This window comes from Amphiura filiformis, chromosome 4 (assembly GCF_039555335.1).
Source record: "Amphiura filiformis chromosome 4, Afil_fr2py, whole genome shotgun sequence".
NCBI classification, from domain to species: Eukaryota; Metazoa; Echinodermata; class Ophiuroidea; order Amphilepidida; family Amphiuridae; genus Amphiura; species Amphiura filiformis.
The window spans coordinates 52582446-52605725 of NC_092631.1; the positions used below are offsets into that span (position 1 = coordinate 52582446).

General features: G+C 36.8%; 1 protein-coding gene across 1 annotated transcript in view; it reads left to right on the top strand.

Annotated features, from left to right (window-relative positions):
- The first annotated feature begins 12290 nt into the window (after positions 1-12290).
- LOC140151058 (uncharacterized) overlaps positions 12291-23280 on the top strand; it is a 122275-nt gene continuing 111285 nt past the window's right edge. The window contains exon 1 of the mRNA XM_072173257.1: positions 12291-12632. The gene's annotated coding sequence lies outside the window, so the exon portion shown is untranslated. The remainder of the gene's footprint in view (positions 12633-23280) is intronic.

Sequence of the window (23280 nt, forward strand, 5' to 3'; positions counted from 1 at the left end):
TTTTGGGATTCGCTTCGTAGCGTCCATTAGGTACCTGTTTGCCTAATGAAACATGCACAGCGCAGCACAGCACATTTAGGGTTAGGGGTTAGGGTTAGGGTTAGGGTTAGGGTTTAGGGTTAGGGGTTAGGGGTTAGGGTTAGGGTTTAGGGTTAGGGTTTAGGGTTAGGGTTTAGGGTTAGGGTTATGGTTAGGGTTAGGGTTAGGGTTAGGGTTAGGGTTAGGGTTTAGGGTTAGGGTTTAGGGTTAGGGTTAAGGGTTAGGGTTACGGTTACGGTTTAGGTTAGGGTTAGGGTTCATTATTGATCGTAGATTATATACGTATTCATTGGTAATATATTAATAATAGTATATCGTGTATATGCGCTTTATTCCGTAAACAATAAGTATGATAAATAGACGGCTTTCTGGCAGGACAACTCGTAGTGATAGAGCGTCTGACTGTGAATACATAGGTTGCTGGTTCGAACCCCGGTCGCACCTTGGTAGAATTTTAAATCTAAAATGTTTCGTTTCTTTTTATTAAGTAAGAGGAAATAGCCTAAGTACCAACGCAACGCTAGTAAGCATTTCGTTAGGTGTGAACAGGCACGCTTCGTAGCGCTTGTTAGGTACCTAATCGCCTGTCGTGAAAATGTGACGGGGTTGGACAAAAGGCTGCGCCAATAACAGATAGTAAGTTCTTTGTACTACGTAGGTACTACTCAGTAGTACATATCAATTTCATATGCAATTTTATGAAGCAGTAGCAGTGATGGTATAAACAGGCATTTGAGAGTTTGAATGGGAGGGGAGATATTTTTTTCAGAATTTAGTTTGGATTTATAAAGGAATACAATATCATTGAATCTAGAAAACATTAATACATCGTTAGCAATATACATCTAAAAACTAAATTCAGACCTATATAATTCTAAGGAATTTTAATTATCTTTGTTAACAAACAAATAATTGTATCTAAAATTTTGTTTTCTCTATAATTTGATTTCATTTTCAATCGTTACGATAGGACACTTTGCCTTCAATATTACATTACTTGAATCAATAGTTAAGCAAATATGAAAAACTTATCTTTTTCTGCTGACAGTTTCGCCAGAAACCTTGTGGCTTTTTTAAAGTGTTGATAATGTTATTGATTCATTATGCTTGGTCAAGGTTCCAGCTCCAAGCAGATGGATAAACAACATCATCGACGCTTTTGACAAAGCCAGAGGGTTTCTGGCGAAACTGTCAGCAGAAAAATGCAAGTTTTTCATTTGGTCTTGACAAATGAATTCAAAATAGGCAGTTAAGCAATAGACATTTTCTCATTTAATTTTGAATTTGTGTCAGGAATGAAATTGTGCCATTAATTTATACATCGACCGTGACCGCATTCTATCAAATTGAATGGTTGCAATGAAAACGCGATCAAATCCATTAAGTAAATTAATGTGAACAGAATCCTGTTGTAGTTATTATTAACATTTTGGTTAATGTGTCTGCTATTGTCACAGACGACAGAAGCGGATGAGGGAGGGGGACGTGGGGAACACAACCCCTTAAATTCGTTCATGGGGGTACCGTCCCTCTGATTGTTGAGGTCTGAAATCATATCCATATATTATTTTAATTATTAACGTTGTATATTTAATTGGAGTCCACACGATCAATTCGCTTAAAACAATGAACTTCTTCACCCTGTTATTTAGTAAAAACAACTTAGATTTAGGCATTCATCCGATCTAACAACGTATAATCCTCAAATAATGGAAATTTCTACCTTTCAGACCTTTGGCTGGTGATGCCAGGTCATTTTTACAATGCTCTCGTTAGTTCTACACTCATAGAAATTGTTCGTTGGCATTACTCAGTAAGTTGATGTAAGTCGTTGCGTCAACTTTCCAGTTGCCAACGCGTACAATTTTGAGTAACGCTGACTCGATATCATTATGTTGGTCGCACTCATTTGCACTTACTTTATTGAGTTGTAACAACTCAGAAAATGAAACTAGGTTAGCATAATTTTCTAGAGGTGTGCTATAGTATACAAAATTTTGCACTGATTACAAAAATAAATATTTGAATACTGCTAATTGTGCAGAAAATGATCCAATTGCGTGAATTAAGTAACAAAGTACCAAATTGGAATAACTCAAAACAATAAGTACCAGTAACTTAATATGAACGAGTTACATCAACTTACAAGTTGAGTTACAATAACCCAACTAATTGGTTCTTTGAACCTTGTTTATTTTTCTAAGTTCCCTGAACTTGAATTCAGAAGTTGGCATTACTTAAAAAGTTGACGCAACGACTTACATCAACTTTTTAAGTAATGCCAACAAAGTTGATTAGTTGACGGAACTTTTAGAGCTTTTTCAGCATTTTTAAGTTCGGATAACTAAAATGAATTTTGTTTTGGCAACTTTTACACTATTTTTGAGTTGTCCAAACTTACTCCTTTTGAATTGCGCCAACAAGGCGAACAAGTCATTTCTATGAGTGTACCAAAACATTCATAGGCGGCAGAAGCGGGGTGGAGGAGGATGGGACACATTCCCTTCAATTTCCTCCTAATAATAGACGAAAAAATAAAACAATAATAGCCCTGTGCATCTTCCTTTTTGCACGAAAAACACCATGTTTCGGGCAAAAATGAGAGGGTAACATTGCACAATTTTGCTCGCTTTGCTCGCAGTGGCCATCAAATGCCAAAATATCCCTTCTGGCAAACATAGTTTGAAATTGACACAAAACTGGCACAAAATATGCTTGCCCCCGTAAATTGTATAGAATAGACCTTTTCAAACCATATTTTGAGCAAAAAATCACGTATATGAGCACATCCGATGTCGTGGTCGCCTCAAAATATGTAAACAAACCACAGAAATGTGTGAAAAATATTTTCGGAAGATATACTCCCACAAACAAAGTGAAAAGTGTTATTGATTAATTGATTGATTGATTGATTGATTGATTGATTGATTGATTGATTGATTGATTGATTGATTGATTGATTGATTGATTGATTGAATGATTGATTGATTGATTTTTAAACTTCAATGTGTCTCTTCTACCATTGTTTAACAATCCACAATTGACCGTGCGAAAGTTCATTATGTTTACAATGCCTGTTACACATTGGAACTTCGCACTAAGTATGATGCTGAGGAGGTATTCTTTTCTGCACGTGCGTTTGGGGAAATTATTTATGCTGCAAATTTGATAATCAGAATGAATCGTTACAAGTCGGTTTGAAAAGGTCGATTACCTGCATGTGTAAAAACCAAAACAAATAGATGCATCTCAAAGGAAATGTACCAGCCTATACTTTTATTATGTATCAGGACGCTTTTTTATTTTAAATTCAACCCGAGCAAGAATTGCAAAGAAGTAGTGGAAATTGAGCCATTCCATTTGAAATTTGTCATACCCTTGTTGAAGATTTTAGAAGAGTCTTACACAAAGGGAGTATGGTTTTCCAAATTAAAGTGACTGGAGTTAATTATTTTGAAACGCACACATATGACCTCACAAATATATTGCCCACGATATTATTTCAAATATAAGTTACCCAATTGTCTATTGCGAAACCCGCACTCCGTCTTCCACTTCAATATAATAACCCATTATGCTTGTCTTTCTTTTAAAGCCTGGTTAAGTTTGAAAAACAACTTGCTAATAGTCTAATTTTCTCAAGGCTTCACACATTTCTCATAGGGTTAAAAATAATTATGACCATGATTATCTGATCACTAAAGGAGCTCAACTTGGTTCAAGTACTTGCTAGTAAATGATACACTCTAGAGATGAAATCTATAAAGGAGGTAAAATAGGAGATTGGCAACTTGCCGAAACGCATTGCTTCGTATGAAACTATAGAAAAATAAACCAATCTGTTGTTTCAAAAATCTTATTCTCACTTTCATAGTTTACAAGGTTGATGGCACAATGAACGTGATCTTATCAAGGATTGTTCCTGATTGGGTATTATTTATTGATCATATAGATTTAAGTATTTGGATATCATTTCTCTTATCCAAAAGGCTGCATGAGTAAACTTGTCACTCGATTTCTTGAAATATGGAACATAAAAAGCCAAATTCTAGTAGAACATTATTTTATGAAAAATGAACAGGGGCGTAAAATGAAGTAATGCACTGCCATAGAAAGCAAAGGCCAACTTGATTACGTGTATTACTCGTAGCCTGTTCACCCAGTTTGGATTCGTGGTTTCGAATTATTGCAAAATTATGGCTTAGGTTCGTTGTTTTGAATTTCTTGAAATATGGAACAAAAAAGGCCAAATTCTAGTAGAAACAATATTTACATCTATAAAGCTGTACCGATGTTGGCAAATTTTACATGGTAAAGATTTGACCCAAGATACAGTACACCCAAATTTAGCCTAAATTCCGTATTATACCGCTTGACGCAAAAATTGCTTTTGGAAAGATTGCCACCAATATAGCGGTAGTAATCTGGATTGATACAAGAGACAGAGATACTGTCGATTATCAGGATAGCGGTAATAATCTGGATTGATACAAGAAACAGATATACTGTCGATTATCAGGATAGCGGTAATAATCTGGATTGATACAAGAGACAGAGATACTGTTGATTAACAGGATAGCGGTAATAATATGGATTGGTACAAGAGACAGAGATACTGTCGATTATCAGGATAGCGGTAATAATCTGGATTGATACAAGAGACAGAGATACTGTCGATTAACAGGATAGCGGTAATAATCTGGATTGGTACAAGAGACAGAGATACTGTCGATAAACAGGATAGCGGTAATAATATGGATTGATACAAGAGAAAGAGATACTGTCGATAAACAGGATAGCGGTAATAATCTGGATTGGTACAAGAGACAGAGATACTGTCGATTAACAGGATAGCGGTAATAATCTGGATTGGTACAAGAGACAGAGATAATGTCGAGTAACAGGATAGCGGCAATAATCTGGATTGGTACAAGAGACAGAGATACTGTCTATTAACATAATAGCGGTAATAATCAGGATTGATACAAGAGACAGAGATACTGTCGATTAACAGGATAGCGGTAATAATCTGGATTGGTACAAGAGACAGAGAGAGATACTGTCGATTAACAGGATAGCGGTAATAATCTGGATTGGTACAAGAGACAGAGATACTGTCGAGTAACAGGATAGCGGTAATAATATGGATTGATACAAGAGAAAGAGATACTGTCGATAAACAGGATAGCGGTAATAATCTGGATTGGTACAAGAGACAGAGATACTGTCGATTAACAGGATAGCGGTAATAATCTGGATTGGTACAAGAGACAGAGATAATGTCGAGTAACAGGATAGCGGCAATAATCTGGATTGGTACAAGAGACAGAGATACTGTCTATTAACATAATAGCGGTAATAATCAGGATTGATACAAGAGACAGAGATACTGTCGATTAACAGGATAGCGGTAATAATCTGGATTGGTACAAGAGACAGAGAGAGATACTGTCGATTAACAGGATAGCGGTAATAATCTGGATTGGTACAAGAGACAGAGATACTGTCGAGTAACAGGATAGCGGCAATAATCTGGATTGGTACAAGAGACAGAGATACTGTCTATTAACAGGATAGCGGTAATAATCTGGATTGATACAAGAGACAGAGATACTGTCGATTAACAAGAGAGCGGTAATAACGTGGATTGGTACAAGAGACAGAGATACTGTCGATTTACAGGATAGCGGTAATAATCTGGATTGATACAAGAGACAGAGATACTGTCGATTAACAGGATAGCGGTAATAATCTGGATTGGTACAAGAGACAGAGATACTGTCGATTAACAGGACAGCGGTAATAATCTGGATTGATACAAGAGACAGAGATACTGTCGAGTAACAGGATAGCGGTAATAATCTGGATTGGTACAAGAGACAGAGATACTGTCGATTAACAGGATAGCGGTAATAATCTGGATTGATACAAGAGACAGAGATACTGTCGAGTAACAGGATGCTGTCAATTAACAGATAAATACATTCTCAAGGGGCTTTGAAACTTTTGCACAGTCTTGCTTGTGTGTACACAGGTAAGACTGGCCATCAATAATTTTAAAATGCATCGTATATGGAGCAACCTTTGATCGCTATCTTGTTCGTCTAGCATGTCTAGAGAGCGACACAGTGTTTATCTATTACGTATTTCTATGGTGTAATAATGAATTAAGATATGGTTCAGCTAATTGACTACGGACGTATCGCTGATTTGGTATTTTAGTTGTAATTATTACTGATATTTTCAAATAATGAGGCCACTTATTCTCAATAGCGTGATCGAAAAAGGTATTTCTATTCTTAGTTCATATAAATGCATTGTGGTGTCTGATCTGAGAGCCATGCATGCCACAACGTTGATCTTTGAATGTTGAAGAGAGCTAGGCCAGTCATAATTGTTATTAAATAACATACCACTAATTGCAACAGAATCCATTTCACATGTGTCCATCTCCCCAAGCTTACACAAAAACATATTGAAAGTCTCCGAAAATGTAAGCTTATGCAGGGATGAAATTTCAGAGTTGGTCAAATCATGTTAAAAGCCATACCAATGTTTTTCTCTCGTCCTAAGGGTTTAGAAAAAGTTTGACTTATCTCCAATTTACAGTTCTTGAGTTATAGGGGAAAGGTCAGATGTCAAAATTTGGATTCCAAAAAATTCTCGGATTTTGAAGGGAAAAAAGGGTCTCAGATTGCTTCACTTGTAAAAACATAAAAAAAGGATCAGTTTTCCACATCTCAGGTCGTTTGTTACTTTGGTAACATGGCCAAAAAGATCTAAAGCCATTGAGCCTTGTTGATCTTGATCTATTTTGTGATGTTACCTATATCATTTTAATTTATTTTTGCCAAAGGAACAATCTGAGACAAATTGGATTAAACTTGGAGCTCTTTAAATTGTGTACACATGTGATCCCAAAATTTGACCTTTGACCTTCTTGCCTATAACTCAAGAACCGCATATTGGAGACATATCATGATCAGCTCTTAATAGGCGGGAAATGTTAGGCTTTTACCACTACGCCGAAAAGTAGACCCACGTTAAGAGTGCTATTAGTTGACCTGTCTGGTCCATATTTTGTGTGTTAAAGAAAGTAAACAAAGTATAGGACTTGAATTAAGAATTCGTGATGCTTCTGGCGCCAGATGTCTTAAGACAATTCACAAAATAAAATATTTTGATATTAATCCGCGATGTTATAAGGCCCGCCGATTAAGCTCTGATCAAAGTATATACTTTTTCTGAATCCTTTTGATGAGTGTTTTGATGTGTTATAAGCTTTTCTGAAATTAATGGTGATTTTAGGATTCTGTTGCAATCAGTGCTGGCTTAAACCTTATTTTCTTAATTTGACTGGCCTATGTTGTTGATGAGAGATGTAACGCCCGCGTCACAACCGGATGTGGATGTTCGGCAATGGGCACACTGCACAGATATGCGGTAACTACCAATCTTTCATAGCAAACAACTCCTCAAAATGTCTGTGACGTAATATTTTGTCTTGTAATATTATAATAATATTATTATATTAAAAGTAATTTTTTATCCCCTTTCTACGGTAGTAAATTAAATACTTAACAAAGCATATGCGTAGCATCATACGGAGAGTCCCTTTAACGTGAATATTTTGAAAAATCCCATTTGAAATTAACGGAAAACGACCTTCAATCCCCCTCTACCCATCGAATGACTCACGCTACTACAACACTGGTAAAGATTAGGGTTTGGCTTAAAGCATAACCACCTGTCAACCAGCGAGTGACAATAGAATGCGGTTAAACCGGCGGTTCTGTTAGGGGCCCAGCGCGCTGCAGCGGTTGATCAGTGGTCTATCCACATGTGTAATAAATTTAGAGAAACTTGTGTTTTTGAGTGTGAAAATATTAAAAGTGGACTTTCATATTGTTTTAACTTCTAGGTACCCCTTGCTTCCTTCATTTCATATATCGTGGCGAATCTGCTCAAATGTCTTGGGACATATATATCCTATTTAGATTTGCTTTTGCCAGCCTTGACTTGAACTTTTCTCATTCTTGAATTCAGGACTTCACTATTTTGGTCGGTGAATTTACGGAGTGTATGATATATTAATGTGGAAAGACGGTTGCAAGCAGCTGCTCTTCATTGAAGACAAACTTGATGTAATGAATATATCGACAGCAACACTTCGTGAATGTCGTCTGCTTCCCATGTTTATGCTTGTTACGAGTCGTTAATGACTCATGGCCAAAAACACCCTTTTCCCCTAATTTAATTCAGAATACACAACAAAACACACTGTTTGATTAAGTTAACAATACCTGAGTCTTATAATCAAAAGAAAAGTATGGTTTAACAATAATCTTATAAGTGATCATAATACATACAGTCAGTCAGAATCAATTATACACTATGTTTAAAAATTTTACTTAGCCAGTAGCCTTCATCGTGTTGTTGATTTCAAAGTTCTGATGCATGTACTGATTCACTTGTGCTGTGAAGATCACTGTTCAGCGAAGTCCACTGAAGACTTTTATATCCTTAGCATGAAATACTCGCACAGTTGACTATCTCCAAAATGGTTCTCTTTTTACCTTCCACACAATCTAATGGAAAACAGGCCTGCATTCAGCAGTTGTTCCCCTGTTTCCACGCACATTGACAGATGTGTTGTTTCATAAATTAGACTTCAGCAAGTCGACAGAAGAATACATTCCTTTCTTGGAAGAGGTACGCACCTTGACGTATTCTAGATCTTCTCCGATATTACTGGATTGTAGTACCTTGACTACATAAAATATATATTTCGTAATTTCCTTTCTTTGAAGGAAATGGATTGTAAGCACAACACAAGCTAGCCCACAACAACACTGAACTGTGTAGAAGGTCCCATTCTATTAATAGCCAATCACTTCATTCACATTTTCACAACATATGATGCAATGTGAAAAATTCCCAAGAATAATTATAAACATTAACCTTTCACATTACATCACTTCCTGTGAGTAATGCCAATATGATGTCATATCCACTTTACATTCTTGAGGATTCCCCATCCATAAATAGTCCTGACTTTGTTTACAGTGATTACATCACAAAGGGGTTTCCCAAACATTATTACAAACATTATTATATACCAACTCTTGCAAAGGGGGATTTCCCATCTCTCATTGAAATAGCTTTATATTGTAAACAAAGATAAATAATCTAGATAGATAATAATTCACATTGATTGGGGGTTATTAAAATAGTATAACAAGGTTGTTTGAACAATGCACACAGTTGTCCCCGTAAACAGCTTTACCTACCCTGCTGATGCATGCCTTACCTCTGGTATCTGGTACGCCAGTGACAGAAAGCAAAAGAATGGCGTTCAGGAGACTAAGGAAAAAACGGGAGTAGAAACATTGAAGAAAGTGAAAAAGACATAGGCGTAGATCCCGGGATGCACTCCCCCCTTCGGGGCTCGTGCATTAGACGCATCAACATCAGCGCGCGTGCATTATTTTGTCTAATTTCTCTTCCAACAAGTAATACGCGTTCATTAACCTATAAATGGTAAATACCTTAATTTGGGTATAAAATAGTGCAAAAATACAAAATTTAGTGTGCGTCGCACAAATGAACCCAATGTGTATCAACTTTCACTTCAAATAGTATGAAACTGAAATTTTCGCGCGCTGCGCGATCATTTATCCCAGCAAAATCGGGCCAAAATAATGTTCACTGGCCATTTTTTTTTCTTTGCACCCTCCCTCGACAAAAAGTCGAATTTTTTCTAATTCATAGAACGAGAGAGCTGCGCGTGATATGATCAGATATTTTCATGTCATGTTCGAAGAATACCTTAAGGTTTTTGATTGACGGTCTATGTGGTATTTCATGACCATCAAAGAGGAGGGTGTGATTCTGCAGAAGTTTGTAATGGACAGCGGACGAAGCGATAAAGAATCCGGTCTTGGCCATATTGAGTTTCAGTTTGTTACAGGTAATAGGGCCGTTTGGGTCAAAAAGAACAAATAACTGGCAATTAGATACTGTAACGACTGATGTTTTAACCAATATAGGGTGAGTGTACTCAAATGTTATAGTAAGAGAATGAGTGGGTTTCTCAGGTGTCAGAGCCCAGTGGAACCCCATGCAGTAGCTGAACATGTGTGAGTAAACTTTCTATAACACATACCTTATTAGCTATCACAACTGGGCGTGTTGAGTTGAACTCGCAACGTTAAGAATTTTACTATACAAGGGAGGGTTCATAAATACTTGGGGTCGGGAACTCTGGAACTTGGCCATGGAAAAAATACTGAACCCTGCTAAAAAATACTCCCCTTCCTGGGAGGAAAAAAAACCATGTAAGACCCCTAGACACATCACAAAACTTTTCAGCCCCCAGGTGTTTATACCAGGTTTAAAAGACGATTCACCGCAGTTCTAGTTTGGATGGAGCCGACCACAGCCAGAGCCCATACTCTACTGGACTGGAGCTGGTCTCAATCGTACAAGAAGGGTTGACTGTAATACTACAATACCGTCAAAAATAGACCTAATTTTGACTATTAAAACAAAGATCCCCTTTTCTCTGCTAAAACTAACGGCAGCCTTTTGGCTGGTTAAGGTGTGTATATACGATTTATTCTGTGTAAGAAGAAAAACAGGGGACAATTATTATTATCCCAAATATAGACTGGTTTTTCCGCTGCCTTTAGACACGTTTTTTATTTGTCAGATCCTACCAGAATACTCACAAGTCGCGTTACTTCCTGTAATCTGAAAAATGACAACGCGTATCAGTCCAAGAAACTCAGACGTGCATTGTAAGTTTTATTTTGAGATCAAGATTTGTCAAAATCAAGCGTAACCTTAACAGGTTATATTTACGCATATACAGATATAATGGTCGGGTTGTTCGTGGCTGGCTCGTGGCTGTTAGTTGGTTTACGGTTTCAATCCATATGGGGTCTCAACCTCAAACAAACAAATATCTTAACAGTCCTGGTGAAGGTATAATAATTATTACCCTTTATCTAATACGTAATTGAATCAATCTACTGTAGTCTCTTCTTCGTCAAACGCCGGCCTTATTAAACCGTCTGAAATCATACAGATTGAAAACTAGCGCCCTCGCTGGCGATTACGAAGCAAACAGAAGGATGCTAGTAAAATAGAGGGGGTAGTATATTCGTACTAGTATTTGTTCATACAATGTCATACTCAGTTTAATAATAATCATTTTACTTCTTTAAAACGATACAAGCATTGTTCCAAATTGAAACCAGAAAATACCAACTATTAAATCGTTACTACTGTATTTGCTTTATAAATCACAGATCATGAGTGAGTGCAATTATATTATTGCTTAAAGATGGGTACCCGAGTGACTCGATTGGCACCGAGGATTGGCAGCGTCGTCTCCTTTTTTTACCCAACCAAAATTCAGATTAGACCCCGTAATTTGTTCATAACACTAGTAAATATGTGAGCGACGTGTCATGTCAAAAGGAGACACTTTTGGGCAGGATCGTAAATGGAGAAATAGCCAAAAATCTGCCCGGGGAGATTTTTTCACAATTTGAGTTGGTTGCGAATTTGTGATGTTATTAGTGTTTAAAATATTGTCTGATAGTTTCAGACCGGAATATAGCTGGCATCTTGTATTTTTCGAGACATTTTTCTAGGTAATTCCAAATCTCAACATTGTCAATAATATTTTTAAAGGCCGATATCTCAATTTCCAATTTTATAATACTATAACTTACGCACTCAATATCTTGGCTTAGGAATGTCCGATTTCATTGGGGAAAACGGCATTGTGGAGCAAAATATCTCTATATTTAAGATATGTAAAAACCTCAAAATTGATAACCTGCCCAAAAGTGTCTCCTTTTGACATGACACGTCACATATAGAAGTGTCAGCCTCACTACTGATATACTGGTAAGGTGGTGGGTTAAATAAATGTTCATTAGAATAAGCGAAAGGATGATCCTAAAACTATGCCAAGGGTTTTGGTAGCTATGAATTGAAAACAGGAGGGGATCCCCATATTCCCATATGAAAAGGAGGAAAAGAGTACAAGCAGGGGAGCAGATTTGATGACGCATGACAAATACAATCACAATTAAAACTATGGTGACGAAAACGACGATAAACAAAACGAGTGCGTGCGCCGATAATGACGATCAAGATGACGACATAACGTAACGGAAGACGAACATTATGATCTATTTATAACACCTAAACTTCTTATCTTAATTTCATCACTTTGGTGGAAGCCCTCGTGTGACGATCAGAGCGTGCGATTAATACCTTCTCATTTGTTGGGGCGGCGCGAAACCGAAAAAAAATCTGCATGGGTTGATAGCCGATCATATCGTGGCGGTAAAACACAACATACGACAATTACAGACGATGGCACATGCGCATCACAACGTCAACAAGCCTATAGTTATTTTATCAAGATTGAATATAAAGTTCATTGAGACTGGTATTGGATACCATAATTAAGTTGGATTGTTAGCTGTCTACCATATAATACTATATACTTTACAAGGAAGGATATTTGCTGTTTTAATTGGTTTATTGTTGGACAACATAAACAAAGGCACTTGGTAAGATATGTTTTTGTACCTTTACTTTAGTGTGTGTTTTCTGTTGGTCAATTATTGACTTCTAAGTAAACAAAAGTCTCCAGAGAGGGAAATATTGCTGTATTTGTTAAATACGCCGAGGCCATGTGGATTTGATACAATGTCCTTTTATGTTATGGAATAGGTAGCTTCATAAGCGAATATTTTAACCAAAACTAAAGTATACACCTTGAAAATACTAACAACGCCTTATTTTAGGTGATATAGTCCAAATCGTTTAGTTTGGTATAATCCAACATCAACATCTTTATAATATGGAACACACAGTGTTTACAAGGAATATTTTATCTGTAAGCTACTACATTAGAAACTAACATCAAAACTGAGCATTTGTATCTGGGCACAGAATAAGAATTCACAATTTCTTATTTCTCGACCCAAGGGCTAAGACCAAAAGTGTACAATTAATTTGTTGTAACTGAACCAGTTGTTTCCTTGCTTTTTTCAATTCTTCTTTTTCTTTTCTTTCTCTTCATACAATCTAGCATGCTTATATAAGTTTTTAGGCTTGGATTGAGCATTTTATTTGAGCCTGGTCCCATCAGGACCCAAGAGTGTGTCCATCGGACCGACTGGTTAAACAAGCTGTCAGTCCAATTTGTCTGAGTTTGGCACAACGTAGCATAAGTGTTTTTTATGTAAGTCTTGTCAACGAGAAACAAAATATGTGATGTGATCAAGAAAAATCAGTCGGAACTCGGAAATATATATTAAATTTCGGTTTCTTATCGGATAGTAAAAAGCATTTACAAATCTGGATTTTGCAGAAAACACCATTGAAATTGAACAACCAGTTCCAAAGATATGAGCGATTAAAGAGTTTCCAAAAGAACAGGAAACAAAAGGAAATATTTCCTTTGTATGGCTGTATCTCAAAATCAATATTTCCGAGTTCCGACTGATTTTGCTTGATCGCGTCACATATGACTTTGAGTTTGACTTAAAGCTAGAACGTTCCTGTTATTTCACAAGTAAATATCAACTGAAGAAAACTGTTCGTTCTTTTTAGTTCTGGAATGTGTTGCAAAATAGCTTAAAGTTTCGTCGGTAATTTTGTTACAAGCTTGCAATTATGCCAGAAATTGGTGATTTTTACATATCTGTACCAAACACTCCGTTGTAATCTAATGAGAACAGGTTTATTGTTTTGGAATCAATAGAAAACACTTCAAATCATACACAATTGATTGTTATTGGCCATTTTGCCCAACCACAAGATTTTATTCATTTTGGTACAAATTTTGTCTATATATAGCACTTGATATCAAGTAAGGACATGGTGCATTGTCAACAAACAAAATATAATTTTGCGTAGTTTTTATCCAAATTAAGAGATTTTACGCAATAATATAAAAGAGAAAATACCTAATAACAGGTGTCTTGTGAAAAAGTGAAAACGCCGTAATTTTGGTATTTCCATACACATTTTAGTTTAATGTAGTGCCGTATCCAAATTGTTTGTTACATTATGAAGGGTCCATTCTTTCCCCGGGTCCTTTCCTATCCCGGCAAATATAGGGTGCTGTTCAATGAGTGTAAACTCAATATGTTGTAGGTCAGGCCTTGAGGTACACTTTGGCTAGTTTGATGAAAATGGTCACATTTCATTCGGTGTGCAGTTACTGTACCATGTACAGTACATCAATCATATTAAAATCTCGCTTTCTTCTGAGGAAATGTAGCAACAAGGGAGAACATTATTGTCTCTCAACTGGTAATTTGTACTTCATCTAGCCTCATTGTAATATAAATCGCGTATCCACTTTCTCGTGATTACACCTTAAATCCTGGAGCTTTCCTGTTGTCGAAGACTTAACCTCCTGTTATGAACATGATACTTGTGGAAGTGGAATAAGACCCTGCACTATGATCTGTTTGTGTTCTTTCCTATGGATCTCTTAGAACCTCTCTTTTTTCTTGCATGCGCTTTGATTGACTGTTTCATGCGTCAAGCACAGCATCCATACGCTTCACACTCAATTTCACGCAACTTGTCACTTTCAGCAGGGACACTTTGACATGATAGTCATCGAATGTCCCGGTGATTCAGTTGCTTAGCTTTCCAAGTGCCTGAATTTGCCGTCAATTAAGTCACACGTCCTTTGACTATGTTTGAGATCAGGTACAAGATAGCAGCAATGTATTTTGCTATTTTGCTATCTACCTAAGATAGCAGCAATGTCTTTTGCTATCTACCTAAGATAGCAGCTATGTCTTTTGCTATCTACCTAAGATATCAACTATGTCTTTTGCTATCTACCTAGGATAGCACCAATATATTCTGTTATCTACATAAGATAGCAGCAATATCTTTTGCTATCTACCTGAGATAGCAGCAATATATTTTACTATCTACCTAAGATAGCAGCTATGTCTTTTGCTATCTACCTAAGATATCAACTATGTCTTTTGCTATATACCTAGGATAGCAGTAATGTCTTTTGCTATCTACCTAAGATAGCAGCTATGTCTTTTGTTATCTACCTAAGATAGCAGCTATGTCTTTTGCTATCTACCTAAGATAGCAGTAATGTCTTTTGCTATCTACCTAAGATAGCAGCTATGTCTTTTGCTATCTACCTAAGATAGCAGCTATGTCTTTTGCTATCTACCTAAGATAGCAGTAATATCTTTTGCTATCTACCTAGGATAGCAGCAATATATTCTGTTATCTACATAAGATAGCAGCAATATCTTTTGCTATCTACCTAAAATAGCAGCAATATATTTAGCTATCTACCTAAGATAGCAGCTATGTCGTTTGCTATATATCTAAGATAGTTGTGTTCTTTCCTATGGATCTATTAGAACCTCTCTGTTTTACTTGCATGCGCTTTGATTGATTGTTTCATGGATCAAGCACATCATCCATACGCTTCACACTCAATTTCACGCAACTTGTCACTTTCAGCAGGGACACTTTGACATGATAGTCATCGAATGTGCCGGTGATTCAGGTGCGTAGCTTTCCAAGTGCCTGAATTTGCCGTCAATTAAGTCACACGTCCTTGACTATGTTTGGGAATTTGGAATCAGGTACAAGAGGTGGCGTGTGTATCAGAACCCACCATGTTTGTTCCAGATTTTCATATTAAACATTTTCAACAATCCGCGCAATTTTTCCATAACCATATCAATATTTTCCATCAAGTACATGGTATATGTTGAGAATATTCAAGTCTGTTTGGCTGTTAAAAAATAAATAATAAAAAACTTTGAAATTTAAATTTGTACTATTAAAAAGATTCTACAATAATTGGGTTTTGAAGGAAAATTGGGTATTTCGGGTTTTGGTTTTAGTAAAAACGTTTTAAAAACGTTAATGTCGGGTTTTACAAATGTCATGAAAATGTTTTAAAAAGTTTGATATGAAAACACACTACAACAACATTTTCAAAATGTTGTCAAAATGTTATTGTAAAATATTTGTTGCAAAAATATATTTTTTGCCAAATATTTCGTCAACACTTAAATAACATAATGTTACAATATTTTACACGCAGTTTTCAGAAAATGTTTTGAATATAATGAAACGTTTTATGTCCTGTATAATATTCTTTATATATCTCGACATTCAAACGTTTTCTATCAACCCTTTTTAACCTTTTGTGAATAATGTCGAAACCATTTTCTGTTTGCTGTGCTATTGTATAAAGTCTCTACATTTGAATGAAATGACCAAAACTAAATGTACGCACAATAATATCTTGATCGTTTTCAACACACATTTAAAAAAATGTTCAAATGGTACGTGTGGCGATTTCATTCTACAAGCAAATATTTGTAGCTATAAACTTTATAATTGAGATTTTTTCGTTGGAATAGTTGTTATTATCCACACTTAGTAATTTACATAGTTTGAATGTCTATTTTCATGTCAATTCCTAGTACGACCTATATTTTTGGCACAGGGTTCATAACTCACGTGACATCTATTGTTTGATTTTCAAAAGTTCGTATATTCCAAAATTTAGAGAGCGAAGCAAAACAAAAACACCGATAATAAGCTTTGATTAACACACGAGAAGACAACTCGCTATGGTATTGCATAGTTTTTATTTCAACATATGGCACTATTAAGCCTATTTGATCCTCCCAACTCAAATGGCCGCACTTTTAAATAAAATCGCCGCAATATTAAAGCAATATTGCAACAATAACATACTATAACTTGAAAGTCGATACGTCAAAGTTGTAATACACTTTATTAAGGTTGTATAATTATTTTTTATCATTATTTTGCCCATAAGGTATCAATTTCAAGAATGACAGATGGCTTAACTGAAACAGAGCGTGTTACATTTTACGAAATGGTATCTCTTTTAATAATTCGATGTCACAGTACTTTTACTAGGATCTCAAACGTACGAAGAGTTCTTTAACACTGATATGTTTCTACATTCATACAGTGACCTTTTAGTAGACTTGCTAAGAGGTTGAACACTGCATTTTTTAGAACAAAGGTCCCACTTGGCATGGATGTTCCTTGGGGCAAGAGAAAAAGATTCATCCAAAGAGACACTCTGTCTCTATGCATAAATGCCCTAATTAGCATAAATTATGCTAATTAGTACCCAAAATAAGGTATTTTCTAACTTTTGGACCATTTCACCTAAAAAAACTATAAATAGTTGAATTTGGTTTACTTTAGGGTGAGGAATTCATTTTTGGGGTGTTTTGGGAATCCGTGCCAATTTTGACCCTCAAATTCAAGATGGCTGCTGGCCGCCATCTTTAAAATAGGCATTTTTACAACTTTTGAACCATTTGAGCTACAAACTTGTGTGACATATCAATTTGTACCAATTTGGGGTTGGAAAACTCATTTCTGGCACTGTTTATGTGATACGAGGTATTTTGAAAAGGGTACCAGGGTTTTAAAATGTGAATTCCGAGGTACCTGTCATTGGCTATATGGTAGAAGGATGAACATCAAACTTACTTATGAATATGTTTACCTTAATACCTTTTACACAGTTTTACTATTATTTTCAAGTCATTCTATTGATAGCAACAAGGGTTATTTGATTTAAAATGATCAGTATGGATACATGAGACTGAAATTTGTGTTTTATTTGTCAGTTTGTCAGAGATGAGCCAATTACAGATCCCGCATCGGTAAACTTATGTGGACAACCTAAAAAAAATAGAAGCGTGTTACACAAAACGGCAGAAAAATATCTCAAATCTCAGTGAGTATGGCGATTTGCCCAGCTTTGTAGTAGTAGATGGTATCTCTGGTTGTGGCGGTGGTGCGAGTAGTGTAGTAGTAGAGCCATTGCAGAGGCGCTGTCAACCAACAGAAGGTGGGTCAGACAAAGCTGATAAAGGCTGAGAGGAGTACAGACCGAAACAGCCCGGTGAAAACAAGGTGAATGAGCTGTGGCATGGTTTATGAATCCCACATTGCATACCTTTAGCAGTCTTTATAGAAAGGCAGATATAGTTCGTGAAACCCACACTGCCAAAATTATAAAAGCCTAAGGTTTCAAGAAACTTGAACCTGATCATCTAGCGCTGCTTTGATCAAGGGTAAATTCCTCTTCGACAGGATATGGTCAATTTGATCCCTGACATCAAGGAAATACAAAGGTCATCTGGTTGTTGGGATCTGGTGTTTCATGAAGATCTCAGTCAAGCAGATGTTTTCAGGCTCTTTCTCAAATACCTCAGAAGCAGACTCTCTTGTTCCAACATTGAGATCTTTACTATTATGTTGTTAGATGGCCCTTGCATCGATGTCAATATACATCCTGCTTCAGATAAGCTTGTGTTATCACTGGCTTAAACTACCCGATATTCAACGGTGTATACAAATGATCAGCAAATGCCCAGAGTGTACCACACTATCTGGGTGAAATAGAGGCCACATTATCCCTTATGACGGTTATAAAGGAGAGTCTTGTTGGCATGCCGGCAGAATGAGGCTGAGCATTGATATTGCCAACTCATTACTCATTGGAAATGGGAAGGTGCTGTAGTTCTTGAAGCCACCAAAGGAGTCTTCACGACTGGCGGAAGTGACAGCATTGATTATAATCCCTCATCAACAACTGCGTCATTTCAGTCTGTTTTCCACTGGACTGGCATCAGCATGTACCAAAAGACTGCGATCACTCCCAGTGGACGTATCTTTGCCCAAGGATGACATTTTCATGTTCCATCACTGCATGACATTAACACCCATCCAATACCTGCATCTAGATCACTGCAGCAGGTCCTCCAAGATGGCTATCAGTGGTTGAATTATGTAGATGATCACTTGGAAGCGCAGCTAACTAGTGACGACTGGGGTTCTTGGGCTCCCTACCACGCAGAGCGTTCATCCAGGTCCCCCTTATTCATTTCAAAGCCCTCTATGCTCCCACTGCTGACAGAGTCAGCAAACAGTCCTATTATATACAATATGCTTCACTGTATTAGTACCTCAATCCAGGACAGACACTCGTTGTGGTAGCTGATCAGCTACTGTACACACTTGCAAAGCGTTTGCAGTGGAAGTTTTCAGATACAGACATTACTGAAGTTAAGTACCTTGTTGTCTTGTTTGAGGTCTTGCACACTTTAAAAGATGTTGTGGTAAGTTTTAGGTGACAGGTTGGAGGGCAGTGGGGGAACCACACCTATGAATAAACAGTGGGAGAGCATAGTCCTTCCTTAGTGCATCTCACATCTGCAGGACTAGATATGTGCACCAAGTATCAGGCACAGCTGTTCATTCTGATGAAGAAAACCTATACCCAATATGTTGAGTTGAGGCAAACTACTGCTACAGGCCTTGCTCCTGACTTGCCATTTGCTGCCGCTTGTCAACCCTTGAAAGAGTGGGGTCAAGCCTTTCCCATCCCGAAGCAGACTTCTGGTTTAAGTCTTCGTTCTGCCAGCATGTCAAGAAGATCCTCCTTTATAACCGTTTTCATATGCACCTTCGTGCATTATAAGAAATAATGGAGCCTGTCGTTGACGCAGATGACGTGGCACACTCTGGGATTCGATGATTTTTTCCATACGGAGGTGTACATATTGGTTTGTGCCAGTGATAACACAATCTTCTGTGAAGAAGCAGGACGTATAGCGACCTCGATGCAAGTTCCATCTAACAGCATATGTAGGAAAGATTTCAATGTTGGAACAACCAAGTCTGCTTCTGAGGAATTTGAGAAAGAGTCTGAAAACATCTGTTTTTTATCAAGAACATCCCTTCACAGAATCTTGACTGCTTGTGCCAAATAAGAAGATTTTCTAAAGTTCTTCTTGTCTCCAGACTTCCAACAATAGAAGCACCTTGTTTCAGAAGAGTCCTTATTTGCAGTTGTTGTCCCTTGGAATTCACAAACCATACCAGAGCGCATTCGCCTGATATCACTGTGTATGCTCATGTGGTTGGTAGATAAACAAGCAAAGTAGATTTAAACTGTCTTTCAACACAAATATATTGAGATATTTACCTCAATATTTCGATGTGTACAACACACATCTTCATCAGGAGGGATTTGATGATGAACTGATGGAGTTGAATGTCCTGCTCTCGACCTTTGATGTCCTTTCTGTTGATCGGATTAGGGCATTATATAATGAAGGAAGCTTATTCAGCTCGTTTTCACTGAGCTGTTTTGGTATGTAGTCCTCTCAGCCTTTCTCCTTGCTTGCCCGATTCACCTTCTGTTGGTTGACAGTGCTTCTGCAGGTTTTTTTATGTCATACGGTATGCTTAGTTTTCCTTGGCGCTATCTACTACTGCACTGCTCGGGCTCGCACCACCACCACAACCAGGAATATCATCTACTAGTACAAAGCTGGGCAATTGTCATACTCACAGATATCCGATATATATTTCAGCAGTTCTGTGTAACAAGCTTCTATTTTTTTAGGTTGCCCACATAATTTTACAGATGATGCTGAATCCTTAATTGGTTCATCTCTGACCAACTGAGAATTAAAACAAATTCCAGTCATATGTATCCATACCGGTCATTTTAAATCAAATAACGCTTGCTACTATCAATAGAGTGGACTGAAAATTCAAAAACCAAACATGCATTATAAAGTGTGTCCCCAATGGTGCTAAAAATTAAGGTATATTAAAACATAAGTTTGATGTCCATCCTTCTACAATGACAGGTACCATGGAATTCACATTTAAAAACCCTTGTACCTTTTTTTTCAAATTACCTCCTATCACATAAACAGTGCCAGAAGTGAGTTTCCCAGCCAAAATTAGTACAAATTGATATGTCACTTAAGTTTGTAGCTCAAATGGTTCAAAAGTTGTAAAAACGCCAATTTTAAAGATGGCGGACAGCGGCCATCTTGGATTTGAGGGTCAAAATGGCTACGGATTCCCAAAACAATCCCAAAAATGAATTTCTTACCCTAAATTAAGCCAATTTCAAATGTTTACACATGTCTATAGGTGAAATGGTCCAAAAGGTAGAGAATACCATATTTTGGGTACTAATTAGCATAATTTATGCTAATTAGGGGTTTTATGCATAGATACAGAGTGTCTCTTTGGATGAATCTTTTCCTCTTACCCCAAGGAACATCCATACCAAGTGGGACCTTTGTTCTAAAAAATGCAGCGTTCACCCTATTTTCACCTCTTTTAAGAGGTTAAAACAAGTCTACTATTTGAATGTATCGCATACACATGCACATCCTTCGCAATTTGAGGTCAATATTTGAGCTATGATTATTGAATGGAGGTTGTTGAACTAAGCCTCTAAAATTAGACTCACGGTATTGCGAATATTTGGTTTTTATGTTCATTATTGGTTTCTTGTAAACAAAGTAGCCATACATTTGAGTTAATATCATTGGCCTTGTGGAGTACGTACCTTATTTGTACTTATTACCTCGATTTCGTGCTGAAGTAATAAGAAAGATTACTTTGAATGCTAGAGAAAAATGTAGTTTACTTGTGGTAAACCATGTCAACCGTTGTAAATACCGCAAGGTGCTCTAAACGACCACCCATTATAGGTATTATCACATGATGCTAACCTGGTGCTGGATATTCTGTCCTGCAGAGAACAATATCCCATGTTTGCTTCTAAGACTGGAATGCCGTAAACACAGAGGGTGATTATTTGCATATTCATAAAATATATTGACTGGATCGACAACATAGATAATTTATATATCAAATGACGAATTCGACTGTTATATGCTTAGAAAACAAGTACGTAAATCAATAATAAGAAACGCCGTTGTGGACTAAAATGTCAAAAGTTTTATTTTCTTCACATGATTACAAACATTAAGCTAGACTTCAATGAATAATTTATTGGTTTCGACTTGAAACCAAGCAGTCCTAAGACGCAAATGTAGAACAGACAGATAACATTGGTTCAAACATAGAAAAAAAATCCCGATGGATAACAATTTAATGTGGAACGGAAATCAAGAACGACGCGACACGAGATCGATTTTCGAGATTAAGCAAATAGGCCTTCATGCTGAAAGTGTGGGCAAGTAGCTATATTAGCATTTGTAGACACTGAGGTAAAAGTTGAAGATTGGCGTCCAAAATAACTAATTCAACATATTATGGAAGCATATACAACGAGCTGGGAAATAACAACTACATTGTATAAACACGATCAGGTAAATAAAACTAGACGAACACTTGACAAATACTTGAATGAAAATCATTGTTGTCTAAGGATAAACCAGTAATAAAAGCTATTGACAAACACACATACAAACAACCCGCATTTCGAATAGATAGTATTCTTTTTGTCGTTGGAATAGTTGTTTTTTTTATATATCATATTATATTTTGTGTACATATCGATGGCGGATACTAAATTACGCGGAAGATAATACGCCTAACCTTACACGCCTAAGATGCAATCTTAGACGTCTAAGAATTTCGCGGTAGACTTAAATCGACTAATCATAGAGCCAGAAATCACAAACAGCCAATCATCATAAGCGTATTCAATTACTGGCCAATTAAATCGTAGACGCCTAAGATTTTACACGCCTAAGATTTTACACGCCTAAGATTAACCATTCACCGTGACCTATAATAGTGGTGGACGGTATCGCGATTCTCCCAAAATGTACGACGGACGCTTTATAAACTTGCTGTTTTATTTGGAGGCACACCACCAAATAATATCCCCAAGAAGAACATGTAGTAAAAATACAAGAAAGATTGCATCTTAGGCGTCTAAGATTGCATCTTAGGCGTCTAAGATTGCATCTTAGGCGTCTAAGATTGCATCTTAGGCGTCTAAGATTGCATCTTAAGCGTGAAGGTTAGGCGTATTATCTTACGCGTATTTTGAAGGTATTCGCCATCCATACAGGTACACTTGCGACGTCTATTGTTTGATTTGAAATAGTCATATATTGGCAAAACTTAGAAATCGAAGCCCGACGGATAAAACACCGATATAAGTTTCGATTAAAACAAGAGAAGATAAACCGCTATGGTTGATTGCGTAATTTTTATTTCAACATATGCCACTATTAAGCCTATTTGATCCTCCTTACTCATATGACTGCACTTAAAATAAAGTCGCCGCTATATTAAAGCAATAGTACAACACTCAATAACATACTAAAACTTGAAACTCGATACGTCAAAGTTGAAATACAC